The 12,304-nt window shown below is 39.2% G+C and overlaps 1 pseudogene; it reads left to right on the top strand.

The window, feature by feature from the left end:
• Positions 1–6,284: 6,284 nt before the first annotated feature.
• On the top strand, positions 6,285–7,218 carry LOC147342296 (olfactory receptor 8C8-like; annotated as a pseudogene).
• Positions 7,219–12,304: the final 5,086 nt, after the last annotated feature.

The following is a 12,304-nucleotide window of genomic DNA, read 5'->3' as shown; positions in this document are numbered from 1 at the left end:
TGTGAAGGATTACTTACTAATTCAATTTGTTTAATAGATAAACGATTTTTCACATAATCTATTTTGACCTAGTAATTTTTTACGTTCTTTCAGCTTTTCAATTTTATAAGGAAAAAGTCTGTATTTTGTATGACAGTATAGTTATTTCCAACAAGATGGTTGGCTTGAATAAACTAGTCGTGATATTTCCAGTAACAGATCTAGTAATCTTCTGAATATTTACTTTTTCTGAAGTAACACAAATCTAAATCATGAATGGTGTTTTTAACAAACTAAAATAAAAAAAGTATTTTTGAGTTCACTGAGAGGTAAACTACCTCTGCCACACCATGTCGTACTAAGTCACTTCAGTTGTATCCAACTTTGTGCAACCCTATGAACTGTAGCCCACCAGACTCCTCTATCCATGGGATTCTCCAGGCAGGAATACTGGAGTGGATTGCCATTCCCTTCTCCAAGACATGTATCCATTCTCCCCCAAACTCTCCTATCATCCAGGCTGCCACATCTCTAAATCAATACAATATACTTTTTTAAAATATGCAAATATCTTAAAATATTATTTTTGAGAAGACTTTCAGGAAACCAAAAAAAAAAAAAAAGCAAATGCCTAGACCTGCACCTCCCAATGATTCTGGTAAAAGCAATACAGAACAATAAGAACAAGTAAAACTCCATAAAAAACAATATTCATAGCATAATCCAAAGACAAAGAAAATGCTCACACTTCAAAATAACTGTAAATTAAGAAAGGAAAAGCAAATCCTAGGTAACAGTTTCTCTCACTTCTACAATGGAAGCTTCAAGCTTTTCCAATGATCAAGAGCAGGTGGAAAAAGCTGTTGGGAAGATGAAAGCGTTTTGGTTGTGATAGATTTAATTTGATCCAAAGCCACAGTCAGAAAGAAAAAGTTCACACTTTTTCTTTTTTTTTCTAAATGTGAAAAGAAAAATGCGAGATCACAGCAAGATATACAGGAAGGGAATAGAAAGGATATGCAATCTGAAGTGTCACCTCTTGGTACCTCAAGAGAAGAAAAAATTAAAATTATGAAAATAATGTGTGTGGAGTAAAGAAATAAAAGACACATAACATAGCATAGACCTCTATGTTATAATGGTCCTAAAAATAAAAATCTTAAAGATTGAAACAAGGAAAAGAAGAAAAAGAAGCAAAATCAAGCAAGGAGTGAGATTCTTCACTGGGTTGGTCTCTCTCCAATCACTTTGTGAGAACGATACTCTCTTGAAACCTCACCCAGAATTATGCAATTGAGGATGAGATCATTATCTTGGTGTTGGTCATGTTTGAAAGATGCATCTCTTTTAACAGAATACTAAAATTAAAACTATGGATAGTGAGCAGCAGATAATGAGTCTTTTCCTTTCTCTTTATTTCTTCTCCTCATTTTTGACTTTAAAAGCTCAAAATACCTGTTGGGTAATCTTGGGTAAAGGGCAATAATGTTCATGCCTGCCACATGTTGACACGGGAAGTTATCAAAGCAGGTACCTATATAAGAGCTACATAGTTTCATGTGATCTGAGTATATGGTGGAAAATATAGACAGAACACTGTCTGACATAAATTGTTGCAGTTTCTTCTTCAATCCCTCTCCCAGAGCCATGGAAATAAAAACAAAATAAACAAATGGGACCTACTTAAACTCAAAAACCTTTGCACAGTAGAGGAAAAAATTTTTAAAAATGAAAAGACAACAGAGAGATAGGGAGAAAATATTTGCAAATGATGCGACTGATGAGGGATTAGTCTCCAAAATTTACAAACAGTTTATGACGCATAAAAGCACCAAAACAAATAACCCAGTCAACAAAGGACAGAAGACCTAAGTGGACATTTCTCCAAAGAAGACATACAGAAGGCCAAGAGTCACATGAAAGGATGTTCAACATCAACTCATTATTTCTGTTGTTGTTCAGTTGCTCAGCCGTGTCCGACTCTTTGCCACCCGATGGACTGCAGCGCGCCAGGCTTCCCTATCCATCACCAACTCCTGGAGTTTGCTCAAACTCATGCCAATTGAGTCGGTGCTGCCATCCAACCATTTTGTCCTCTGTAGGCCCCTTCTCTTGCTTTCAATCTTGCCCAGCATCAGGGTCTTTTGTAATGAGTCAGTTCTTCACATCAGGTGGCCAAAGTATTGGATCTTCAGCTTCAGCATCAGCCTTTCCAATGAATATTCAGGAGTGATTTCTTTTAGGATTGACTGGTTTGATATTCATGCAGTCCAAGGAACTCTGATGAGTCTTCTCCAACACCACAGTTCAAAAGCATCAATTCTTCATTGCTCACCCTTCTTTATGGTCCAACTCTCACATCCATACATGCTTACTAGAAAAACCATAGTTTTGACTATACAGATCTTTGTTGGCAAAGTAATGTCTCTGCTTTTTAATATGCTGTCTAGGTTGGTCATAGCTTTTCTTCCAAGGAGCAAGCATCTTTTAGTTTCATGGCTTCAGTCACCATCTGCAGTGATTTCAGAGCCCCCAAAAATAGTCTGTCACTGTTTACACTGTTTCCCCATCTATTTGCAAAGAAGTGATAGGACCAGATGCCATGATCTTTTTTTGAATGTTGAGTTTTAAGCCAACTTTTTTACTCTTCTCTTTCACCTTCATCAAGAGGCTCGTTAGTTCCTCTTTGCTTTCTGCCATAAGTGTGGTATCAGCTACATATCTGAGGTTATTGATATTTTTCCCAGCTACCTTGATTCCAGCTTGTGCTTCATGCAGCCCAGCATTTAGCATGATGTACTCTGCATAGAAGTTAAATAAGCAGGGTGATAATATTCACCCTTGATGTACTCCTTTCCCAGTTTGTAAGCAGTCTGTTGTTCCATGTCTGGTTCTAACTGTTGCTTCTTGACCTGCATGCAGTTTTCTCAGGAGGCAGGTGAGGTGGTCTGGTATTCCCATCTCTTTAAGAATTTTCCATAGTTTGTTATGATCCACACAGTCAAAGGCTTTAGCATAGTCAATTAAGCAGAAGTAGGTGTTTTTCTGATATTCTCTTGCTTTTTCTGTGATCCAACAGACTTTGGCAATTGATCTCTGGTTCCTCTGCCTTTTCTAAATCCAGCTTGAACTTCTGGGAGTTTTGGTTCACATACTGTTGAAGCCTAGCTTGGAGAATTTTGACCATCACTTTGCTAGCATGTGAAATTAGTGCAGTTGTGTGGTAGTTTGAACATTCTTTCAGCTCTGCCTTTCTTTGGGATTGGAATGAAAACTGACCTTTTCCTGTCCTGTGGCCACTGCTGAGTTTTAAAAATTTGCTTTCATATTGAGTGCAGCACTTTAACATCATCATCTTTTAGGATTTGAAATAGCTCAGCTGGAGTTTCTGGAGAAGGCAATGGCACCCCACTCCAGTACTCTTGCCTGGAAAATCCCATGGACAGGGGAGCCTGGTAGGCTGTAGTCCATGGGGTCGCCAAGAGTCGGACATGACTGAGCGACTTCACTTTCACTTTTCACTTTCATGCATTGGAGAAGGAGATGGCAGCCCACTCTGGTGTTCTTGCCTGGAGAATCCCAGGGACGGGGGAGCCTGGTAGGCTACCGTCTATGGGGTCACACAGAGTTGGACACGACTGAAGTGACTTGGCAGCAGCTGGAATTTCATCACCTCCACTAGCTTTGTTTGTAGTGATGCTTCCTAAGACCCACTTGACTTCAAATCAAAACTACAATGAGATCACCTCACACCAGTCAGAATGGCCATCATCAAAAAGGCTACAAACAATAAATGCTAGAGAGGGTGTGGAGAGAAGAGAACTCTCCTACACTGTTGGAGGGAATGTAAATTGGTGTAACCACTATGGAGAACAGTATGGAAGTTCCATAAGAAACTAAACATAGATATACCATATGATTCAACAATCCCACTCCTGGGCATATATCCAGAGAAAAACGTAGTTTTTGAAATGATACATATGCCGCAGTGTTCATTGCAGCACAGTTTACAGTAGCCAAGACAAGGAAGCAACTTAAATGCCCATTGACAGAGGAATTAATCAAGAAGATGTGATACATATATGCAATAAAATATTGCTCAGCCATAAAGAAGAATGAAATAATGCCATTTGCAGCAACATCAATGGACCTGAAGATCATCATATTAAGTAAAGCCAGACAGAGAAAGACAGATATCATATAATACTGCTTATAGGCAGAATATAAAAACAAATGATACATACAAACTTACTCACAAAATGGAAAGAACCTCATAGACTTAGAGAATGAACTTATGGTTACCAGGAAGGAAGGGCTGGAGGGAGCGACAGATTGGAAGCTTGGGGCTGACATTTACACACTGCTACATTTAAAATAGATAACCAAGGACCTAATGTATAGCACAGGGAACTCTGCTCACTACTCTGTAATAACCTGAATGGGAAAAGAATTCTAAAAAGAATAGATGCATGTATATGTATAACTGAATCACTCTGCAATACACCTGAAACTAACATTGTTAGTCAACTATACTTTATCTTTGGAGGAAAAGATGGAGAGGACCAGGCACTTTTTACTTGATATATGTCTCAATCATCTGTGGTTTCAAAAATAAGCACATATTACTTTATAATTAAGGCATGAGTAAAAGTAGTAAAAATTAATTTCAAGATGTTCCTGTGATACTGTTTCTCAAATGTATCTAAATAAATTTAAATATGTCTCAATTAAAATTTTTAAAAAGGATTCAGTGTTCCATTTACTGCCATATTGAAGACAAGAGGGCTACATGATGATAAATACAGGCAGCCTATGCAAACTGAGAGAGACCTGCAGCTGACAGTCAACAAGAAAATGAACCTCTCAGTTCTGAAACCACAGAAATTTAGTTCTTCCAACAACCTGAAGGAGTTTGGAAAAAAATTCTCTGTAGAGTCCCCAGAAGAAAATGCAAAGCCCTGCCCACACCCTGATTTTAGCCTGAGCAGAGAATCCAGCCACGCCATACCAGACCTTTAATTTATGGAATAACTGGGTATTTATTTAAGTCACTACAGTTTATGGTAATTTATTATACATCAACAAATTCTTAATGTGAACTGATACTTGGAGAGGAACATTAAATCCCAAAGGTACCAATATCAACTTATTGATGAAGTATGTAAACACAGGCTCAATAATTTTTTCCCTAAGGAGCCTGATCAAACTTTAATCTTAAATGAGGCTCATTTTCCAAGCTTCCAAACAGGTTGCTGAGATCCACAGAGAATGAGATGCATTCACATTATCAGCCAGATGATGGTTTGGAGACAGAAAGCAGTTGCATTTGCCTGGTCCTGAAGACATTATATGTAAATCCACAAATAGATGGGTGTTGCTTCCTCCAAGGTCAGAACCTTTGTATCCTTCAGGCCAGGGAAAGGATAAGAACACTTATGGCCTAAGAGACCTCCAGGTAGAAGGAAATTGCACAGCAAGTCTTCTCTGTTCTGATGTTTTCATTCCCACCACTACAGCAGTGGAGAGGTGTGGGAAACCACCTGCCCTTCTTAAACAATTCATTGTGATTTTGAGGTAAGATTGGATAAAGGAAATAGGTAGGAGAAATGTAGAATCATATGGGGACAGTCTCAGCATGTTAACTAAGTCTGGTGCTGACTTTCTAAAGGGTAAGAGGGAGAGACCCTGATGCTGGGAAAGACTGAAGACAAAAGGAGAAGGGGGTGACAGAGGATGAGATGGTTAGATAATATCACCAACTCATTGGAGATGAATTTGAGCAAACTCCGGGATATAGTGTTGAATAGAGGAGCCTAGTGTGCTGCGGTCCGTGAAGTCGCGAAGAGTCGGAGACGACTTGGCAGCTGAACAACAAACAAACAAATAACAAGAAGGAGAGAGTGAGTTGAGCAGTGAGCACAGTGGGTATCACACTGACTTCTTTGTCCAGGCTTCAGGAATTTCCATAGGAAGTGGTCCCAAGTACCACTCTGGACTCCTTTCCTTTCTTGCTGTATGGGTTTGGCCATCCTAGTCATATCATTGTTTCTTTATCTCTCCAACGTGAACATTACTTTAGGCCCCCGCTAGTCAGTCAAGAGGAGGTGAGGAGTTGCAGCTGAGATGTGAAAACATGAAAAGACAGTTGTGAGAAGAAAGTTGAAAGATAGGGAGTCATCGCTCGCTGTCCCAACAGTCACACTTGAGCCCCGGTGGAACAAGTCTTCAGCCTAGAAACAAAGGATCTGAATCCCTCCCTGATGTAACGTTCTTTTCTTATTTCCTCACAGATCACACCACTGTCAATAATGGTTGTGGGAAATGATTCTTCAGTAACTGAGTTCATCCTGGTGGGATTTACAGACCTCACTCAACTGCAGTTACCCCTCTTCTTACTCTTCTTCGTGAACCATATGGTCACTGTGGTAGGGAATGTGAGCTTAATTAATCTGATATACCTGAACGCTCATCTTCATACTCCCATGTATTTCTTCATCTTCAATCTGTCCTTCATAGATCTCTGCCACTCCTTGGTCATTACCCCTAAACTGCTGATGAGCTTTGTGTCAGAGAACACCATCTCCTTTGAAGGATGTATGGCTCAACTGTTTTTTTTTCTGTTTCTTTGTCCACTCTGAATGCTATGTGTTGACAGCCATGGCCTATGATCGCTATGTGGCCATCTGTAAGCCCCTTTGGTACACAGTCACTATGTCCCCTCAGGTCTGTTTTCTGCTCATGCTTGGTTCATATGCAATGGGGTTTGCTGGTGCCATGGTCCACACAGGAGACATGGTTAGATTGTCCTTTTGTGATTCCAGCATCATCAATCATTACATGTGTGACATCTTCCCCCTCCTCCAGCTGTCCTGCACCCGCACTGATGCCAGTGAGCTAGTGGATTCTATTGTTGTGAGCATAGTTGTAATAATATCTAGCTTCATCATTTTTGTTTCTTATGCTTTGATCCTCTCCAATATCCTCCAGATCTCATCAGCTCAGGGTTGGTCCAAAGCCTTCAGTACTTGTGGCTCCCACATAATAACTATTGCCCTCTTCTATGGTTCTGGGTTGTGCACACATCTCAAGACCTCTTCAGATGGTTCCATTGGCCAGCGGGAGTTCTTATCAGTATTTTATACCAATATAGTCCCCATGTTGAACCCCCTCATCTATAGTCTAAGAAATAAGGATGTCAGACTTGCAGTGAACAAAACCCTGAGGAGAGTTGCAAACTAAGCAGAACCAGATGTGTGTGTGTATCCATGTTTTGTGTATGTGTGAATGTGTTTTTCCATAATTTTCTTCAGAACAAGGTTTTTGCCTGAGATCCTTTTGCTCTCTAATCATGCCATTTAAACACGCAAATATTATTGAGTCTTATGATTGTTCTCAGATCCGTGCTTACTCACTGAATGAGCTTTATCCTTAACAGTGGGCTCAGTTTGATTCCTCCTCTTTTTTTAGACCACATTGCACTTTGCCTGTCCATGTCCTTTTCATATATCATCATGAATGTGGAATGTTGACTGATGAGGCCACCCCTCTTTGCTTTCCCTGAAAACAATGTTAATATGGACCTTTCTGTGTTTAACCATTTTAGGAATTTCTACTGTATAAGTTATAAATTTTCTAGAATTTCAGAGCTCTTTTAGTCATGTTTTCTATTATACTGCATTTCAGACTCAGCAAAGCTTCAGTGGTATCTGTGAAATATTTATGACTAGTCAACAGAGATCACAAGTATTCACTTATAAGGTTAAGTATGAAATGTGTTAGTACCAAGTAGGAGCTGAGAGAAATGAACCTAGTTACTTTAAAGCTAACTTAGTCTGACTTATTATAACAGTAATAGCTTCGAGGATATGATATATGTGTATATATGCATATATTGTGCATGCTCAGTCACTGTTACACCTCTACCTCATCAAATAGAATTTGACCATCTACTGTTTATTCCTTTCTCCTACACGTGGTTAGACTAGAATCTGACAAAAATAAATATTGATGAAATTAATAGCTTGAACTTGTTTGATACAGGTTCTCTCTAAAGCAAACTAGGAACTTCCCTGGCAGTCCAGTGCTCAAGATTCTGTGTTTCTACTGCAGGTTTGACCCCTGGTTGGGGAACAAAGATCCCTCATGCTGTGCAAAACAAACTAAAAGTTTATGTTTGTAAAAACTTTCCTTTTTTCCTGGAAATGAGTTTTCTTAAAATCTGTGGCTATAAATCTTCAAAATTGAAAAAAGGTCTATTTTGATACAATAGAAAAAAATGCCATTCTGTTGTCAGTTTGAAGTACAGCCTGTTGCGTTTCTGATAAAGCAGGTCTAGTGATGATGGAATCCCTCAGCTTTTGCTTATTCCTGAGTCTATTGTAACATAGGTATCTTTCAAATTGACAACTAATGCTTCAAGTAACCAGTACTCCTATTTAGAAAGTAACATGTTCCTCCTGAAGAATTTAGATTCCTTTTGGAAAAAAGAACTGCTTGGTTTGGTTACAACATAAATTAGGTAAAGTATGCAATTTTACCTTCAGAAACTTAAGATAAAATAGGGATGTGTGTACTACTTATCATATATATGAAATTTAAAACCTATCTCCAAATGTAACCTATGTCTACATTAGCTGTTGTTGTTTAGTCACCACGTCGTAGCCCACCAGGCTCCTCTGTCCATGGGATTTCCCAGGCAACAATACTGGAATGGTTTGCCATTTCCTTCTCTAGGGGATCTTCCCTACACAGGGATAGAACCGTGTCTCCTGCATTGGCAGGCAGATTCTTTACCACTAAGCCACCAGGAAAGCCCCATGCCTAAGTTAGTACAAGATAATAAAACCAAGTAAATAAATTAGCTGTGCCTTCAAAGCGACTGTGACATTTTTGGAACACAGAATATATTGGTAAGTGGAGAAAACCCTCCTATACCACTGTTCCAGTCTGAAATGTTTGCTTTTAGGCAGGCTAACTGCACATTGTCATCCTGTGAATTTACTAGTCTTCTGAATTTACTCTTTCCTAAATCCTAAGGCTTACTCATCCTCTAGTTGTGACTCAGAAAATGGTACATCTAAGATAAAAGGCAGATTAAATCAGAGGGCACATAGAATGCTACCATCTCTGTAAAATCAATAGGATAATATATAGCAAATATATAGTATTAATTTTTAATACACCTATGTACAAATTTTTGTACAAATGCCCAAAAATGTATTTGATCAGTCTCTTTCTGATAGATAACTAGGTTAATCCAAGTCTTTTGTTATTACCTGAAAAATTGAAATTAATAAACCAATACATAAATTGTTAGTCATGTGTAAAAAATTTTAGAGTGCATTTATTAAGCCTAAGAATACATACGCACGCGCGCACACACACACACATATATATGTGACTATTTAATGACTATTGTCCAGTTGCCCTAATGGAATGTATTTCTTTTAGTGTGTTAAATTGCTTCTTGGTACAAATACCTCCTTCTGTACTTTTTTTCATGATGCTGGGGCTAAACTTCTGGATATTATTTTTCTACTTTGCCAGCTGGCTTACTGTTTGGTTCCCCCAGTATCCAATGCTCCTGCCAGAGATAAAAAGCATCTTGAAAATATGAAGACAGATTGAAACAAGTTAAAGGAAAATGACCTGAATTTTCTTGGCATCAGTTTAATCACATGCAAAGAAAAAACAGCAAGTGTTCCACTCCCAAATGTCATATTGAATATTATGTAAATAAACCACTAGCTGTAGTTGAAAATATAAGTTCACTGTTTCAATAAATATGAGAAAACAAATGTGTAGGCATATATCTTGGAGGATAAGCTTCCATTCACTATCATGTTGATAAGATTCACTGCCCAGCTTCCTACTATCGAATCCATGTAGGAGAGAAACACCTCCCCTCTGTCTCTAGGCTCACAGAAAAGAGGCACACTGACCTAGTTGCATGATTCCACCTGAGAAATTAACCTGAATGGGAATGATGTGACTGCAGTGAGACAGCTGGGAACTATTTTGGTGGCTGCAGCAGTAGCCAGGGCCCATGTCAGTTGTAAAGAGCAGGGGTGTGGCATTGTGTCAAGACTGTTTCTTCTGAAATATGCCCTGCCCCTGGCCTCTGGGTTGCCTTGGTTCTGCCTTTTCTCCAAGTGTAGTTTTACAGTCTCACACCAACTTCCTACAACCTCAGTGTTCTTTTTATAAATTCCTAGGGTCACTTGCTTATCAACATAAACCCTGAGAATGGTATTTTCCCCTGCATTCATACATGCCAAATCATGGAAAAACTGTCAAAAAGTATGTACAGTATATGAAAAGTTAAACTATGAAAACTGGCTTTAAGGTGTTCTGATTCATAAGTGATAATCAAAAGTGATAGTTTTTATAACCTCCTCTGTACCTCACTTATCAAAAGAGAAACTTCCAGCTTCCTTCTCTGGCAAGTAATAATATCGTCTTTCCCAATGATGAGTCTTTTTCATGTAACATAAACCTCATCTGCTACAATTTTGGGGTTTTGCCACTAGAAACTGTTAGAGATGAGTTACATGCAAATGTTGCTTATATTAAAAACTATGAGTATCAAAAAGACAATTCACCTGGATTGTCTAATTTAACCTACTTTCAAATCACATTCTCAGAATGTTTGGTGATAGCACCGTTTCAGTTTGGTGCTCACTGAAATTCAGCATAATGTTGACTTAACTCACTATGGACTGTGGAGCCCACAATGTTTATTTGGGATTAAATTTAGAATAGAAGAGAATCAACAAAACAGCAAGAACTCATTGCTCATTGGCTCTCAGCTCCACACTCTTCTCTCCTGTATATTTCCCAGATTAGAAACTTGTTGCATACATAACAAAAACACCCCTGACATCTTGATACAATGACAAATAATTTAAACATGTCCCTTGCCCTAAAAGATCTGATAGTCTGTGCCGGAACCTGACAAACACTTATAGCCACAGGATAATAGGTACATTGGTACCCAAGCATAAGATTGGCTTAAGAGGCTGGGAGACTTAATGAAGAAAGTAACGTTCAAACAGAGACTAGAAGAAGGAAATGAGTTAACTGAACAAAAGTAGAAGTGTGTATTGTTGGATGAAAAGTGTGGGAGCAGGACAAGGAGAGCATATTCAAGAAAGAAAAGCATGAAGATGACAAAGTATGAAGCACTCCAGAGAGAGCATAAGCATGAAGTGGAATTTATATGGCAATTACAAATTAGGATTGAAAGGAAATATAATAAAACGTTAACAACAATTCATTTTGGATGATGTCTAAGATGTGGCCTAGAATTTAGGATAAGGATCTACTCAGTTGCAGCAGAAGCTGTAATATAGTCAGGTGTCCAAAACTTAGGCTGGGCATCAATAGAAGAAGCTAGGGGAGATTGCAGCAGGCCAAAGAGGATGAAGACTCAGAGATTTAACATAAACCCCCCGAATATTGAGTTTAGGAATAGAGCAAATATCTCTGATTGATGGGTGTAAATACCCATGTTGCCCATTTTGGTTTACTTTCAGCTCAGAAGCTGAAACCAACCTGGATGAGATGAGGTCAGGGTATGTGTCATACCCGAGCTCACAGCCCCTATTGAGGAAGAGGAATTTCTTCACAGAGCCGGACAGTTAGCAGTGACCACTGGAGGCTTGTAGTGAGGAAGGAGAGTTTGTTGAAAATAAATAAACAGACTTCTGACATAGACATCAGAAGGGGGTAAAAAAATACCGTCCTCCCCCACCGCCACAGTCATGGTTAACTTGAGCAGAGCTTTATATACCTTCTAGTCAGCTACTAACAATAGATTAAAAGAATGCTTCAAGGTTGTAAAAGTTTTACCAGACCCCTTTCCCACGGCATACATCTTGAGATAACATCAGCACAAGATTGACCAAAAGGAACAAGTTCCTGTTAAGGAGAAAAGAACATGCCTTTGAGCAAGGTATATTATAACTTGGACGAGGCCTGCTACAGAATGTATACCTCCCTAAGGGCCTTGGACTACTTATCAACCTGCCTAAAGAATGCTGTCAAAATGAATATAGATGAACCAGCAGAACACAAACCTCAGAACTTGAGACTGTGTGTTACAGGAAAGCATGGAGAGATGCCTCCCTCTCCAGGGTCGCTGCTGCTGCTGCTGCTAAGTCACTTCAGTCGTGTCTGACTCTGTGCGACCCCATAGATGGCAGCCCATCAGGCTCCCCCGTCCCTGGAATTCTCCAGGCAAGAACAGTGGAGTGGGTTGCCATTTCCTTCTCCAATGCATGAAAGTGAAAAGTGAAAGTGAAGTCGCTCAGTCTTGTCTGACTCC

Source organism: Bos grunniens, chromosome 29 (assembly GCF_055505025.1).
Source record: "Bos grunniens cultivar Pamir isolate PY7600 chromosome 29, Bosgru_T2T1.0, whole genome shotgun sequence".
In the NCBI taxonomy this organism is placed as follows: domain Eukaryota; kingdom Metazoa; phylum Chordata; class Mammalia; order Artiodactyla; family Bovidae; genus Bos; species Bos grunniens.
This window is presented reverse-complemented; position numbering and strand designations above follow the sequence as displayed.